The sequence below is a fragment of the Myotis myotis genome, unplaced genomic scaffold (genome assembly GCF_014108235.1).
Source record: "Myotis myotis isolate mMyoMyo1 unplaced genomic scaffold, mMyoMyo1.p scaffold_m19_p_2, whole genome shotgun sequence".
NCBI lineage: Eukaryota > Metazoa > Chordata > Mammalia > Chiroptera > Vespertilionidae > Myotis > Myotis myotis.
In genome coordinates, this window is record NW_023416324.1 from 127715591 (window position 1) to 127730357 (window position 14767).

A 14767-nucleotide genomic window follows, 5' to 3' on the forward strand; every position below is an offset into this window, starting at 1 on the left:
TCTATGGTTTGATTAAATAGGTATTTTTCCCTATTCCTATTCTAGACATGTTTGGCTAATTAATTATATAATATCTCAAAAACAACTTTTGATTTCTGAAATAAAATTTGTAAAATATTTTTAATTCGTCATAACATATTTTCGTTACAGAAGAATTTTTCTATGTGTTAAATTAGAGTTAGTGTTGGGAAAAATCACTGGTATGAGATTAAACTGTATCTGTACCCTGAAAAATTATTATGTCTATCCATTTCATTCCCACAGAAAATCTTTAATGTTATTTAATTATTTTGCTCCACAGAGCAATATATTTCTTCCTATCATATCCCAGTGATGTATTCTAGCTTAAAATAAAGAAATTAATTTATCAGTGTAGATATGGCTCAAAGAGTTTCTAATGTTACTTTTTAATGTCACTTTTTCTATTAACAAAAATATCTGCGAAAAGCATCTTTATGTGGATTAAAGAGAGTTCCTATTTTTTTTTCTTCCTTTTATCTTTATATTGAGGTAAAAAATAAAATAAAGAACATTATGGATGTGGGGGTCAGGGGGAGGGACAAGGCTTCCCTCTCTAATTGACAGTAGGGGCTGGTGGGAACCAGAAGCTCCAGGGAATTATATATATTTATACATTTATATATATCATGTTAGGCGTGTGAGTCCCAGAGAAGCAGGAAGCAACAGCAGGAAGCGACTAAGCACACAGAAACATGCGTGTGTCTCACACACTCAAGCAGTGGAATTCCTCTATGGCGGTAGCAGTCCCCACCTATCCAACCCACCCACAAACTAAAAGAAAAAAAAAAAAAAAGGAACTCTTCCCCTTTAAGAAGAGGACCATCCAGTAATTGTTGCCCCTGTGACAGGAAGAAGAAAAGAAAAAACCCAGGCTCACACTCCAGAAAAGGCCGCTGTGGCCATGTTCTCCTCCCAGCAAAGGCGGCACATGCTCTTTAATACTGAGGCCGGAGCCTCATGTTCCTGCCCCCCACAAATACTTCAGACAGCTCGGTACCCAGACGGTAGTTAGGAGGGAAGGCAGCCACTCCTTGGGTCCCTTTAAGACAGCCTATGGGCAGGGGACTTTGGTAAGCCTGGCAAAAATTCTGGGGAGACGGGATGCCAGGTGGGGCCTAAGGACCCAGGGTCTGTGATGTAAGCCTCCTGCCCATCCTATCTAACAAACGAGAAACATGGTAATTAGCCGTACCTCCGCTACCCTTCCCATTGGCTAATCAGGGCGATATGCAAATTAACTGCCAGCCAAGATGGCGGCCGGCAGCCAGGCAGCTTGAAGCGAACATGAGGCTTGCTTGCTTCAGTGACGGAGGACTCCAACGTTCCCCGCCTGCCGCTGCCGGCCTCTGAGCTTGCAGTTTGAAATATTGTTACAAATATAGAAGCAAAACAAAACCCCAGAAGCCTGCTTTCAGCCAGCCAGGATCTCAGAGCTGGAGTTGAAACAGTGTTTCGATTATAGAACCCAAACAAACCACATACCTGCTTTCAGCAGAAGAGGCCTAAGAGCTGGAGCCAAGCCTCAGAGCTAAAGCTGGCCCGGAATAAAAAAGAAAAAAGAAAAAAAGGAGCGGTTGGGAGCTCCAGTCACCCACCAGCCTGAAAACAGCCCTCAGCCCCCCACCCAGACTGGCCAGGCACCCCAGTGGGGACCCCCACCCTGATCCAGGACACCCTTCAGGGCAAACCAGCAGGCCCCCACCTGTGCACCAGGCCTCTATCCTATATAGTAAAAGGGTAATATGCCTCCCGGCACTGGGATCAGCGGAGCATGACCAGGGGCAGCGTCCAAATCCCCTGATCGCCCTGTGGCTCTTTGTGTGACAGGCTGCGGTGTCCCAACCCCCTGATAGGCCCTGCTCTGTGTGTGACAGGGTGCGGCGCCCCAACCCCCTGATCGGCCCCACTCTGTGTGTGACAGTGTGCGGCGCCCCAACCCCCTGATCGGCCCCACTCTGTGGGTGATAGAGGGTGGTGCCCCAACCGCCCCCCACGGGCCCTGCTCTATGTGTGATGGGGTAGAGCCATAATCTCCCCATCGGCCCTGCCCTAAGTGTGACAGGGTGTGATGCCCAAACCCCCTGATCCGCCCTGCTCTGTGTTTGACCGGGGGCGGTGCCCCAACTTCCCTATCGGCCCTACTCTGTGAGTGACAGGGAGGAGCTCCTCAACCCCCTGATGGGCCCTGCTCTGTGCGTGACAGGGTATGGAGCCCTAACCCCCTGATGGGCCCTGCTCTGTGCATGACAGGAGGTGGCGCCGCAACCTCCCCATCAACCCTGCCTTGAGTGTGACAGGGGGCGGTGCCCCAACCCCCCAATCGGCCCTACCCTCAGCGTGACTGAGGGTGGCATCGCAACCTCCCGATCGCCCTGCTCTGTGCATGACAGGGGGCGACGCCCCAACTCCCCAATCATCCCTGCTCTGAGCCCGACCAGGAGCTCCACCTAGGGATTGGGCCTGCCCTCCCCCACCCGGGAGCAGGCCTAAGCCAGCAGGTTGTTATCTCCCAAGGGGTCCCAGACTGCGAGAGGGCACAGGCCAGGCTGAGGGATCTCCCCTCCCTCCCCGAGTGCACAAATTTTTGTGCACCGGGCCTCTAGTCCTATATAATAAAGAGCTAATATGCTAATTAGGCTGGACTGGCGGGACGACCTTCCCAAATGACCAGTGGGTGGGGCCGTGGGGCAGCTGGGGCTGCGAGGGGCCCTTTGCACGAATTTCGTCAATCAGGCCTCTCGTTGGAAATAACTGACCTCCAGGGATTTTTTATTTTTACTTAAAGGGGAGGCTTTACTATACACCCCCTTCCACTGCCGGAAAAGGGTCCTCCTCCCTAGCTACCCTCCCATCCCCAGGACACACACACACACACACCTACTAAGGCACAGCCAGCGTGGGCACATGCTTTGGCAATGAGGCCCCTCAGGGGACCTTGGGTCTGACCAGCTGCTATGTGGGGTGTGGGGTGTGGGGTGTGGAGCTCAGAACCTTTTGAGTTGGGGTGGCAGTGGGGCTGACCAAGAATTCCCAGGGCTCTCAAGGAAAGCAGAAGAAGGGAAGTGGGAAGAAGTGGCACAGGAAACAAGGCAGGCGAGAAAGCAAACAAGGTGGATGGCCAGGAAAGAACCAACGAGGGAGGAAAGGAGAGAGAGAGAGAGGAGAGAAAGGCAACACAGGGTGTGGGCAGCCAAAGACGCAGGAGACACCCTCGCAGAGAAGAGGGCATCGGGAGCTCCGGGACAGCGCCTCAGACCCTGACAAAGACCGGGTGGTGGGCAGAGTACACCAGGTCGGCCACGTAGGCCAGCAGGTTGATGGCCGTCTGAATGGCCACGGCCAGGCGGCGGTCCCAGCCTCACACGCTGTGGATGTTGCTGTTCCTGCAGCCGGGATCCCTCCTGCGCTCGGGGATGCCACCATACCTCTCGTGGAACTGGTAGAGAGGCCAGAGGACCATGGCCGAGGCGTAGAAGAGGACGAAGAGCAGGGCCAGGCTGGACAGGGAGCTGGGGAAGGGGATGGGCAGCCCGTTGGTGCAGCCGAACAGGTTCAGCAGGATGGCCACAGCGGCCAGGATGAAGCAGATGGCGTAGACGGCCACGCACCACTCCAGTGCTGGCTTGTTCTTGTACAGGTAGGGTTCGCTGATGAAGGCGAAGATGATGCAGGCCACGAAGGTCTCCACCACCTTGAGCAGGCCTGGCACGGTGGCCATGTAGCCCGTGATCTCGCCTGGCCGGGCCCGGGTCCAGGCCACCTTGGTGGCATAAGCCACACACGCGATGCAAGAGAAGGCAGTGGCGGCGATGGTGTGGTCCCTGGTGCGGCCCTGACTCAAGAACTGGACGTAGGTGGTGGGGTAGATGATGGAGGCCGAGAGGCAGAAGAGGGCGGCGTAGCAGGCGTAGGTGATGGGGAAGTTGGGCCAGGACAGCGGGAAGCGAGCCTGGAGCCCGCCTAGCTCCACCAAGATGATGATGAAGGTCACGGCGAAGCAGAAGCACCAGGCGAACATGCACCAGTTACCCGAGAGCCCTACATAGGCGCCCTGGCTGGCTACCAGCGAGAAGGCCATGCAGGTGGAAAGCAGCTGGAGCAGGGGAGCAGGCCCAGGGGCTGGCACAGCGCCGGAGGGGACCCCAGGATGGTCAGGGAGTCCAAAGATGACGTGGTCGTGATGGTCGTGCCGGTCACCGTCACCGTCACCTTCACCGGCATGGCCGCGGTCTTAGCTGAGGACCCCGATGGAGAAAGATCTGGCTGCCGAAGCGGCTGGAGTCAGACACCTCACAGGTTTGCAGCGGCAGCGGAGTGGAAGCCCGGACGACAGCTGCAGCCTAGAAGGGCCTGCGGACTGGGTGGGGATGGCGGGTGGGAGCGAGCGAGCACGGAGGAGCCGAGGGAGGGAGGGTGGGGTCGGCACGCGAGGCCCAGGTGGCAGGAAGAGAGTTGCTATTGAAGTCAAGATGTAGTTTCAAATAAATAATGTACTACTTAAGTGTAAATATTTCTAATTACAAAATATCAGATTAGTTCTTAGGCCTGAATAGTCCACAATCTCTCTCTCTCTTCCTCTCTTTCTCTCCTCTACGTGTGTGTATGTGTGTGTGTGTGTCTCCCTAGAGCAACTAAAATTAAAAAAAAAAAAAAAAAAAATAGAGGACTTCTTTACAATGTATCAATGTCTGAAAAATGTGGCCATTAGATAGCATTTGTATTGGCACAAAAACTTAAATTACCTTATGGTATTCAATTATTTTCTCCTTTTCATAATTGTAACCTTTCTTTTGTTAGAAATATAAATAATGACCTGGCTCTAGAATCAAAGCTGTTATAGATCATAGTAATTATAATTTTTTCTATATAAATATGTGCATACACACAGACTGTGTGTCTTCATTTTCTGAACTACATACAAATGATTATTTCATAAATATAACCTAGATGGCTCATTTTCAAATAACTATATACCTCAGTCACATTTCTGGCCCTTAATTAATAATTCAGTTTTCATATCATTTCGGCTCACCTTTTACAGAACGCCTGCATAAATGTAGCCTAAAAACATAACAGGAAATTTCTGTTGTGACAGAAAGTCTTACTCTTTTTAGATACATTGATTCAAACATCCATAAGTAGGCTTCTTTTCAGATCCTGAACAGTGAGCCTATCTGCAAGAAGATGGAAAACTTTCAGCAAAACCAAGGTTATTCCTCTGATTGAGATTTTATTTTATCCCCATTCCTTGTTCCCTAGTTTGTGCACAATAAAAACCAGACTATGGCAAATAGAATAAAAGGGGAGGAAAAAGCAAAATAGCAAAAACCCAATATGTTATATGCATTCAAATCAATATTAGTAGATATTGAGAAAAAATTATCTTCCAAATCTCAATATAAGTTTAAATATAGTGAACACATTTAGGTTTGTACATACCATCCAATGAGAGACAACATCCATCCTGTGGCCAGTTCTCTTATAGATTCTCACCACAGGAAAATCCATAACTCAAAAAGGAAATTATCCTGAATGGGTTCTCAGCTCTTTTTAAATACTGTTCAGAGAAGGACTTGAATCTCTGCGTTACTTCTGAAAGAAATGCAATATTTATCTCCCAGGGCTGCAGTTCTTGTAAAGGTTTATCTCCCACTTATAAATGACAGTGTCTATTGAGAAGCAACCAGGTTTTAGAACCAGTTTTTCCTTAATTTCAGCCCTAATCTCAACATTTCACTGAATTTGAATTACAGATAATTATGAAGACTTCAAGGTTTTATTAGCTCTTCCCTTAGTTTTATTTCCCACTAAGTCTTGAGTTGATCCCAAGAGGTCAATTCATAGGCATACCCCATATCGTGTTCCTCTCTTGTCCATGCTTCTATTTCAGTTGAAATTTGTTGTGATTTTCTTCACAAAGCCAAAATTGTACTTGAAGTTTGTCAATGTAATGTTCTCACAGTTTGGTAAACTAATTCACATTTATCCTATATAAAAAAAGGGGTAATATGCAAATTGACTGTCATGCCCTGGCACAAGATGACCGCCCCATGTGATCAAAGATGGCAGCCCCATGTGGTCACAAGATGGCCGCCACAAAATGGCCAGCAGGGGAGGGCAGTTGGGGGCGATCAGGCCAGCAGGAGAGCAGTTAGGTGTTGATCAGGCTGGCAGACAGAGTGGTTAGGGACAATCAGGCAGGCAGGCAGGCGAGTTGTTGGCAGCCAGCAGTCCTGGATTGTGAGAGGGATGTCCGACTGCCTGTTTAGGCCTGATCCCACAGGGGTCCCACAGGGATTGTGACTATACCAGTGGTTGGAAATCCCCTGAGGGGTCCCAGATTGGAGAGGGTGCAGGCTGGGCTTGGGGACACCTTCCAGTGCACAAATTCCATGCACTGGGCCTCTAGTATTTAAATAGGACCTTGTTCACCTTAGGATCTTCTTTCTCCCAATAGCTTCAGTGAGATATAACCTTTGCAAACAATGCCCCTGTTTATTGTCTAGTTGACACTATCATGTTATGTTGGCACTTTAACAGGTTTAAATCTTACTACATAGGTTCTGACCTACATTTAATTTAACATGAGACAGACCATGTGTCTGATTTTATCACCTCAATGCATAGTCATATGCTGAACTTTATTATTTTTTTACTTTTCCTGTCTTATACCATCATTTATAAGAATCTCTACTGCATGGTCATACATTAGAATTTTCATAGTAAACATTAATTGAAACAGAGGATGATTATATTCATTCAAAAAGATATTCATAAGGTATTAGCATATTAAATCTTGAGGTAAAAATTAAGTTTATCTTGGGCCTGAGGTCTCCACAAATTGGGACATTAGTAATTAAGAGAGATTATATATTGCTTTGATTTTAATTCATTGACTCCTCAATAGTCCATATTCTATAAACAATAAATCTGTAACAGGAACAAAAACAAAAATTGGCTTTATTATATACCAGCCAAATCTTTTATCACATTAGGTATGTTTACAAATATTTCTTCTACAAAGCATATTTTTGGATTGCTTCAGAGATGTTGCAAAAAAAATTGACTACATATCTATAAATCTGAATAAAAATGAGTGATGCTCTATTTGTGTTATTTTTCTTAACATTGGTCAAGAATATTAGTCTCCACTAGAAGCTTACACAGCATCTTTACTTTTTTTAGCTAAATAGTTTCTTAATAATAATCTTTTGTTATAAGGTTATAAAAATAAATATATTCTAGGGAATTTTAAAATAGTTTCCCTTCAGGCTCATAGTCACCCAAGTTTCAAGTTATACTTATTTGTTAGATAATTACAAAAATGTTTGTTTCATATCTTTCAGTCAACTGAAAAGCATTTCTGTCATTGGAGTGAGCAGATTTGGGGATGCTGTGGGGGATATTTTACTTACTAATTTACTTACTAGTGGAAGGGTGGGTGGATGTTATATCTTAAGCTCATAAATTAATTTATCATCTAAATTTAAAAATGAAATATAGCAAATATGGTTTATATTACACAATTATTATATGGCAAGATTTTGTTTATTCCTCTCATTTATCTTACCTCAACCTTGCAATAACTGTGGAATTAAGCAACAACAGTTCAAAAATAAATGTTTACTTATTCTCAAACAATTTAAAGACTAATATTAGAGGAGACAGATAATTTAAATAAATACAACATAATATGGCTTGAAGGAAATTTGAAAAATGTGTTTAGCAACTTGAAAGAGTGATTAAATCTTTCTGAAAAGAGATGCACATGTTCATGTGAAAAAAATTCATAGTGCTAATCAAATAATAATAGTTATCACTAATTCAGTACTTATTAAGTATGAGGCAATTTGCTGTTTTATAAGACTGTAATTCAGAGATAATCTCTACATTGGGTGAAATTTGAAACACTTTCTAAGAACTTAAGTGCAAGGGCGCTCAACAAGGACAAATCTATGAATCGATTCTGTAAATCAAATCCAGGTCCACTGTGTCCAGGCTAAGAGTCAGGACACCTGAGCTTTACCCTCAGTGATGCTGCTGGTATTTGCTTGCTGTATAACTTTGGGTAAATCACAATTATCACTGAGCTTGATAAATTAGAGATAACCATACTGTCTCATGTTTTGTTGTTATTATTGTTTTGGACACCTGTAGAAACCATGGTGCACGCAATGAGTCCTACAGAAATTAATGTCTTCCACAGCCTAGTTACTATCACTCTCTCACAGACATCCTTCATTGTCAATTTTATTGGACATCCTGTGCTTTGTTAAATGATGCTGCTCGGTATGTCTTCCTCCTACCTTGCCATCTGGAACATTTCTTCTTATGCTTCAAAACTTACTGGAGATGTCAGTTCCTGATTCACATTCACCAGCCTCATCTTCTATGTCCTTACAGTACTTGGTACAAGAGAGGATCATAGCACCAAGCCACTCTGTGCTGGAGTGATTACTCTTGCTCTGCAATATTCTGCAGCTAGACTGTGAGCTGCTTCATGGATTCTCAATGAATGGAAAATAGTAGATGTACCATCAGTTTGTATTGATATGAAACCAATATATTAAAATTATGAACATTACTTCAAATGTATGCATTCTTAAGTTAACTTAAATCAAATATATGCAAGGCCCTTATTTTATATTGTGCAATTATTATATGACAATGAGATGGAGATGGAGAAACTAATTTCTGATAGATTCTTTTCAGCAAGAGATTAAACTTATAGTAGGCAAGAAAAGAACCATTCTGGCTCTCTGCTCTTAAAAAAAGAATTAAAAATAATTCTAGTAAAAGGACTGATTGATCACCATTCATTTTTATGTGTTAAGAGATTTTTCCATTTAATTTTTCAATGTAGATTTCTCACCTTGTCCTCACATGTTAGTCTTATTTCTAACGCATTAGTTTACTTCCTTAGTTTTTTCTTGGATAACCCTGAAATATTTATACAAAATATACCTCTTTCTGCTGAGTTTAAAGTATTTTCCCAGCAACAGATGCCACTTTTCAGAATGCAGGAATATTTTTCCATGATGTAATGTTATTTATAATCCAAGGTAAAATGAGAAAAAGACAAACAAAACAAAACAAAGCACCCACGGTAGAGAAGAGATTGTTTTTCATCCATCTTGTCTGTATATTTTATCATAAATCATTTTAAAAGACACTTTATAATGCATAGTTTTTCTTAATTAGATCAGTATTGTCATAGGAAGTGTGCTTTTCTTTTTTAGTGTTTCTACCAGCAGCAAAACATTCATTTCATTATAATTGATTTTTAAGTTTATTTAAAATGCTCCATGAGGCATAGCCTACTGAAATGACTCATCATGTTTATGGGAATATCTGGAGAATAAAAGTTATATTTGAATGATTTCTGCATGTTAAATTGTACTTTGAAAATTATTTTAAATAGTTTTTACTATAGATATATTTTTTAAATTTGGGTTTTACATTTCAATTTGAAAATTATAAGACTGTGAGTAGTCAATTCCAAAACCATCAATGAGAGGATCAACATGAACTAAATACTTGGCTAAACTTTAGGGATATACAGGAAAAAGAAAACTTACTTCTTCTCTCTCTTTTTTTAAAAAATGTATTTTATTTTTTTTTACAGAGAGGAAGGGAGAGGGATAGAGAGTAAGAAACATCGATGAGAGAGAAACATCGATCAGCTGCCTCCTGCACACCCCCTACTGGGGATGTGCCCGCAACCAAGGTACTTGCCCTTGACCCTAATCGAACCTGGGACCCTTCAGTCTGCAGGCCGACACTCTATCAACTGAGCCAAACTGGTTAGGGTCTTACTTCTTCTCTTAGGAGCATTTCCAGTTTGTAAATATCTATATGATAATATGAAAACACAGAGGTTCAAAACCCCAGGATACAGGTTATCCCTTCTAACTTATTTCAGAAAATTCTGAGTCTACTGTTCTTTGAAGAAAGAACTCATAGTCTGTTTTGAAAAGTTAACATCTAGCTGCCAAAGTATAATCCAATGAATTCATTTCTAGAAATACTACATAGTACGTAGCTCTGAGTTGCATTTTATTTCATTAACTTAATATAAAAGTGTGCATTTTGCACTTATTTTCAGCATCAAAAATCATTTTATGACTGACTTATGCAAACAAATCTGGAGAACTAGCTTACAGAACTACATATGAAGAATAAAGGACGATCACATTATTTGAGTGTACATAATGTCTTTGTGTAATATTGTATGCTAATACAAGGTGTCCCAAAAAATGCTTACACATTTTTACAGCTGATAGTTCAATTTTGAAATTAAAATCTATTTTAATAAACACTGCCTTTATAATTATTCAAAGCGAGTATATACATTTTTGGGATACCCTATATATAAAGGTAGATTCACATATTTATTAACAAATATTTTGGTTTCCAGTACTGTGAAAAACACAAAATGAATAAGACACTATTAATAACTTTCAATTTGTTTCCAATATAATATAGAGAAGAATGGCTAGTAATTAATATAAAAGATAATTTTAAAATAGCAAGAGTCATAAGATAAATGTTTGCAAAATGCATAGTAGGTCATACAAAAAAAGTTAAGACTTTTTTTTTTGAAAGTCTTTTCCCAAAATATATTTCCTTCTTTCACCCCTTTTCTCCATTTTAAGAGGCAAGCATCTCTTGGGAGCCAAGGTAGTGAGGCTTACAACCTGCATATTTCATTTCTTATCACTTTTGTGTATTTCAAATTTCTGGTACTTCCAACCCTGTTAAACAGTTTGGGGAACAACTGCTATAAAGGAAAGAACAACTGCTTTAAAGAAAAAACATTCATTAACTTTGAAGCTGGACACAGCTGGATTAAAACCTTCACTGTTATGTTCTGGCTGAGTGAGCAAGTTATGTAATTTTCTTAAACATCAGTATTCTTATCTATACAATGAAGAAATAAAACCTCCCTTACCCTGAAATAAATTATTATAGTACCTAGTAAAATGCTCTAGTACATTAATAGCTGCTCTTTTATAGCAAGATTTCTTCCCTGGGTCAAGAAGAAAGGATTAATAGAGAACTTAGAACTACAATGGGACTGGCTGTGTGTGGAATAGGGATACAATGAATTGTGGGAGCCATGGTGTAAAGCATGAGAAAAGAGCCAGAAAGTGAAATCCCTAATGTTAGCTAGATTGGAAGATAGGAACTTTGATGTTGAGAAGAGGGAAATAAGCCTGGAAAGTGTTAGTAGGAACATTCTTGTGGTGAGTTTAAATGCCATGCTGAGAAGAGACACTTAATTTCTTGAGCAACAGAGAACTATTGAACATTTTGGATACAGGAGTGACATGATTATAATTGTGCTTTAAATACATCCTTTGAACAAAAGAGATTTCAAAGAGTCTAGAGGCTGAGGAGCCATTGAAGAGATGATTGTTGAAGTAAAAGAAAATGAAACTCTATCATACACTGGGGACATATCAGAAAGGAAGAAGTTGATAATATGGGAATGATTTGGAAGGACTTAAGTTATTATTTGTAGGGAACAAATGAAAAGGGATGTTTTATTTTTTTAAGGTGAAATAATGCAGGAGAGAGATGCTGTTAATGACATAATAGGATTTATTAGGGGGGGAAATAGTGATTTCTATCTGGGATGATGTGATTAGGGAAATGTTCTTTGTCTAAATGTATCAACTCATCAATGAGTAAATAAAGGTTAAGAGGATAAAATTATTTTAAATGTCTGGCTCCTTAGACCACAAACATATTTCCTATGTTTTATATGAACATCCAGGGAACATCTCAGGAAAAAATGTCCAGTATTGTACTGATATTTGAAGCTGGTATTTGGATTATGGAGGGGTAAATTGTTATATGAGTCACAAACATGGAATCTACAGTCTTAGGGATAACATTGCCAAGAGAATGAGTGTTAAGAGAGAAGAAAGTTGAAGTTAATTCCTTGAGGAATATGTAATTTTACTAGTAGAAAGTAGGTATGGGAAAAACAAAAAAGACAAAATAATTCAATCTGATTGATAAAAGAAAATTTAAAATAAGGCAATGATCTATAGATTAGAAAAAGAAAACAAGGAAAAAAAGAAAGTAATAGGGAGAGATTCAATGATAAAGGTTAAGAAATAGCACTTGTTTCGCACTACCTAATCCATGAAGACCATTGAGAAGGTGTTTTTTCTTCACTAGTGTGAGATGAAAACAAAATTAAGGTTCTGTTGTAATGGCTTGAAACCTGGAGAATACCTGCATTGAGTTATAGTGATACTTATTTGAATTTAGAGTTTCTGTTCGTAGGAATTATGAGAAACAAAAAACAACTTTGAATACTCTGTATTGTATAAAGAAAGAAAAAATGTCACTGTTGAAATCTTGGACCATTAACAAAAATAGTTACTTTTGTTTTTTTCTCTTCTCTTTTACCTGGGGCTCTTGAGGACATATGTAGCACTGAAATTCATTGTGAATTCTTTTTTGTACTGTAATATTTCTGATTTACTGTGCTTTTCTGCCAAAGAATACCCTACTTACTTTCCTTAGGGCATTTGTCCATATCACATGATGCAGAAATTAAATACCAATGTCAATGAGATTGGTTGACTAGCTGTAAGATTTGGTCACACAGGTCAGCGAGAACTCAGTCACCGGGGAGTAAGAGATCAACCAAAGGACTTGTGTGCATGCATATAAGTATAACCAATGGACACAGACACTAGGGGAGTGAGGGTGGTATGTGCTAGGGGGTAGGGGTGGTCCTGGAGAGGTCAATGGGCAGAAAGGAGACATATATAATACTATATGTAATACTTTAAACAATAAAGAATTTCAAAAAAGAACTCAGTCACTCAATTTTTTATCACATCATACATAGTTGATAAAACTGACTATATGAGGTAAACACTATAAGGGTTGAGACTATCTCCTCTTTGACTTTTAACCTAGCACAGGGTCTTTCTTGTACATAGCAGGCATGAGTGAATGAGTGAGTGAATGAATGTATGAAGCATAGAATATATGCTAACCTATGACCTAATGCACAAGAAAATCATTTATTTTTACAAGTCAGATGAAGAAACTAGTATTTTGGATTTCAAATCTTTAAAAATACAAACAGTGGTATACTCAATAAAGCAAAACAGTATTTCTGTGTTTTTCTATAGGCATATTGAATAAACATTTTAGGAAAATAATAAATAAAAGATATACATAATTACACTAAAATTATTAATATTGATTAATTAATATAATTACTTTAAATTATAACAGAGAATTTATTGTGGATAACTTCTTAGATGAGAAAGGGAGGAAATTATGATAAATGAGAACCATAAGGTTGAGGGAGGGTTGGTTGATAAAAAAGAAAAAATTCAAGTTAAACAATTTATTAACTTTATTTTTTTCCCTCTAAATGTGAATGAATAGTTATTTCTTCATTGCCATTGATTTTGACTTAACTTAAAATTTTGGGATGGACATTGTTTAAAATTCACCATCCAAATGAGCAACATGCAGGCAAGGCATTATGACTATATCATTTTTATATATTTCACAAAGAAAGCTCAAATATCTCTTTTACCCAGTTGAGATATGGAAGGCCTTTTTTTTTCTTAATAAAACTGTTGGTAAGTTGTCTGCCAGCTATCAAACATGTACATAAAATTTAAAAACATCTGGTGTTTCAGAGGACATCTGTGTTATAGACATTAAGCATTTAGTAGATAATGCTCTAAAATATGAACTAGGCTTTTAAAGAATAAAAGGTTATTCTTGTCTTACCAATTGCTATAATAACATCTATCAGGCAGCAATAACTAAAAGGAAAATTTTTAATGCATTTCAGATATGCCTTTTCTTATGTAGCTGTAAAATATATCAATAGCCTGAAGAATGTAAAGTCAATGAGCTATATATTTATATATTCTTATAGTAAAAGCCTAAGACAGAATCGCTGATTGCTTTAACTCTATACTTGTAACTATAAATGCTAAAAATTTGCCCTAGCTGGTTTGGCCCAGTGGATAGAGCGTCAGCCTGCGGATTGAAGGGTCCCAGTTTTGATTTTGGTCAAGGGCACATGCCTAGGTTGTAGGCTTGATCCCCAGTAGGGGACGTGCAGGAGGCAGCCAGTCAATGTTTCTATCTCTCTTTCCCTCTCCCTTCCTCTCTGAAATCAATCAAGATATGCTTAAAAAATGTTTAAAAAATTTCGTTATCAGATAATTCAGATGACAATTCAGATGTGACCAAAAGATGATATTCTGATCAAATTACTCTTTGGGAGCTATACTTTGATATGAAGCCCTTAAGCCATTGGTTTTACATTTAGAACTTTGAATTTGAAAGAACTCTAACTGGGAAATTAAACCTATTCAAATATTTTGTTAACCATTTATGCGGAGCTAACTAAAATTTGTATAAAATAGACAATTTTGTCCAAAATTCCCTTAAAGACAATCCCACCTTTCTCATTCTCTGCAGATTATGTGTTCTCTTATTTTTCTAAAAATGTTGAGGTTTTTAACAAGATTTATTTGTTTATTTTCATTGTATTTTAAGACTATATCAATCTCTTAAATTTATTTGATCTTATATTTGATTTAAAAATAAAACCTTCTCCCCCCAAATTTCCCTTTTGACCTCCTCTACTCACCTCTGCATTTTGTGATTTATGGCAGACATGGGCACCAATCTACAAAACCAGCACACTCATTGAAGTCAGTAAGGACTCCTGTGCTCCTAAATGTTA

General features: G+C 39.8%; 1 protein-coding gene and 1 pseudogene across 2 annotated transcripts in view; one reads left to right on the forward strand and one right to left on the reverse strand.

Annotated features, from left to right (window-relative positions):
* Window positions 1-14767, forward strand: part of CADM2 (cell adhesion molecule 2) — a 1212655-nt gene that overhangs the window by 1164977 nt on the left and 32911 nt on the right. The window lies entirely within an intron of this gene.
* On the reverse strand, window positions 2967-4359 carry LOC118676189 (annotated as a pseudogene).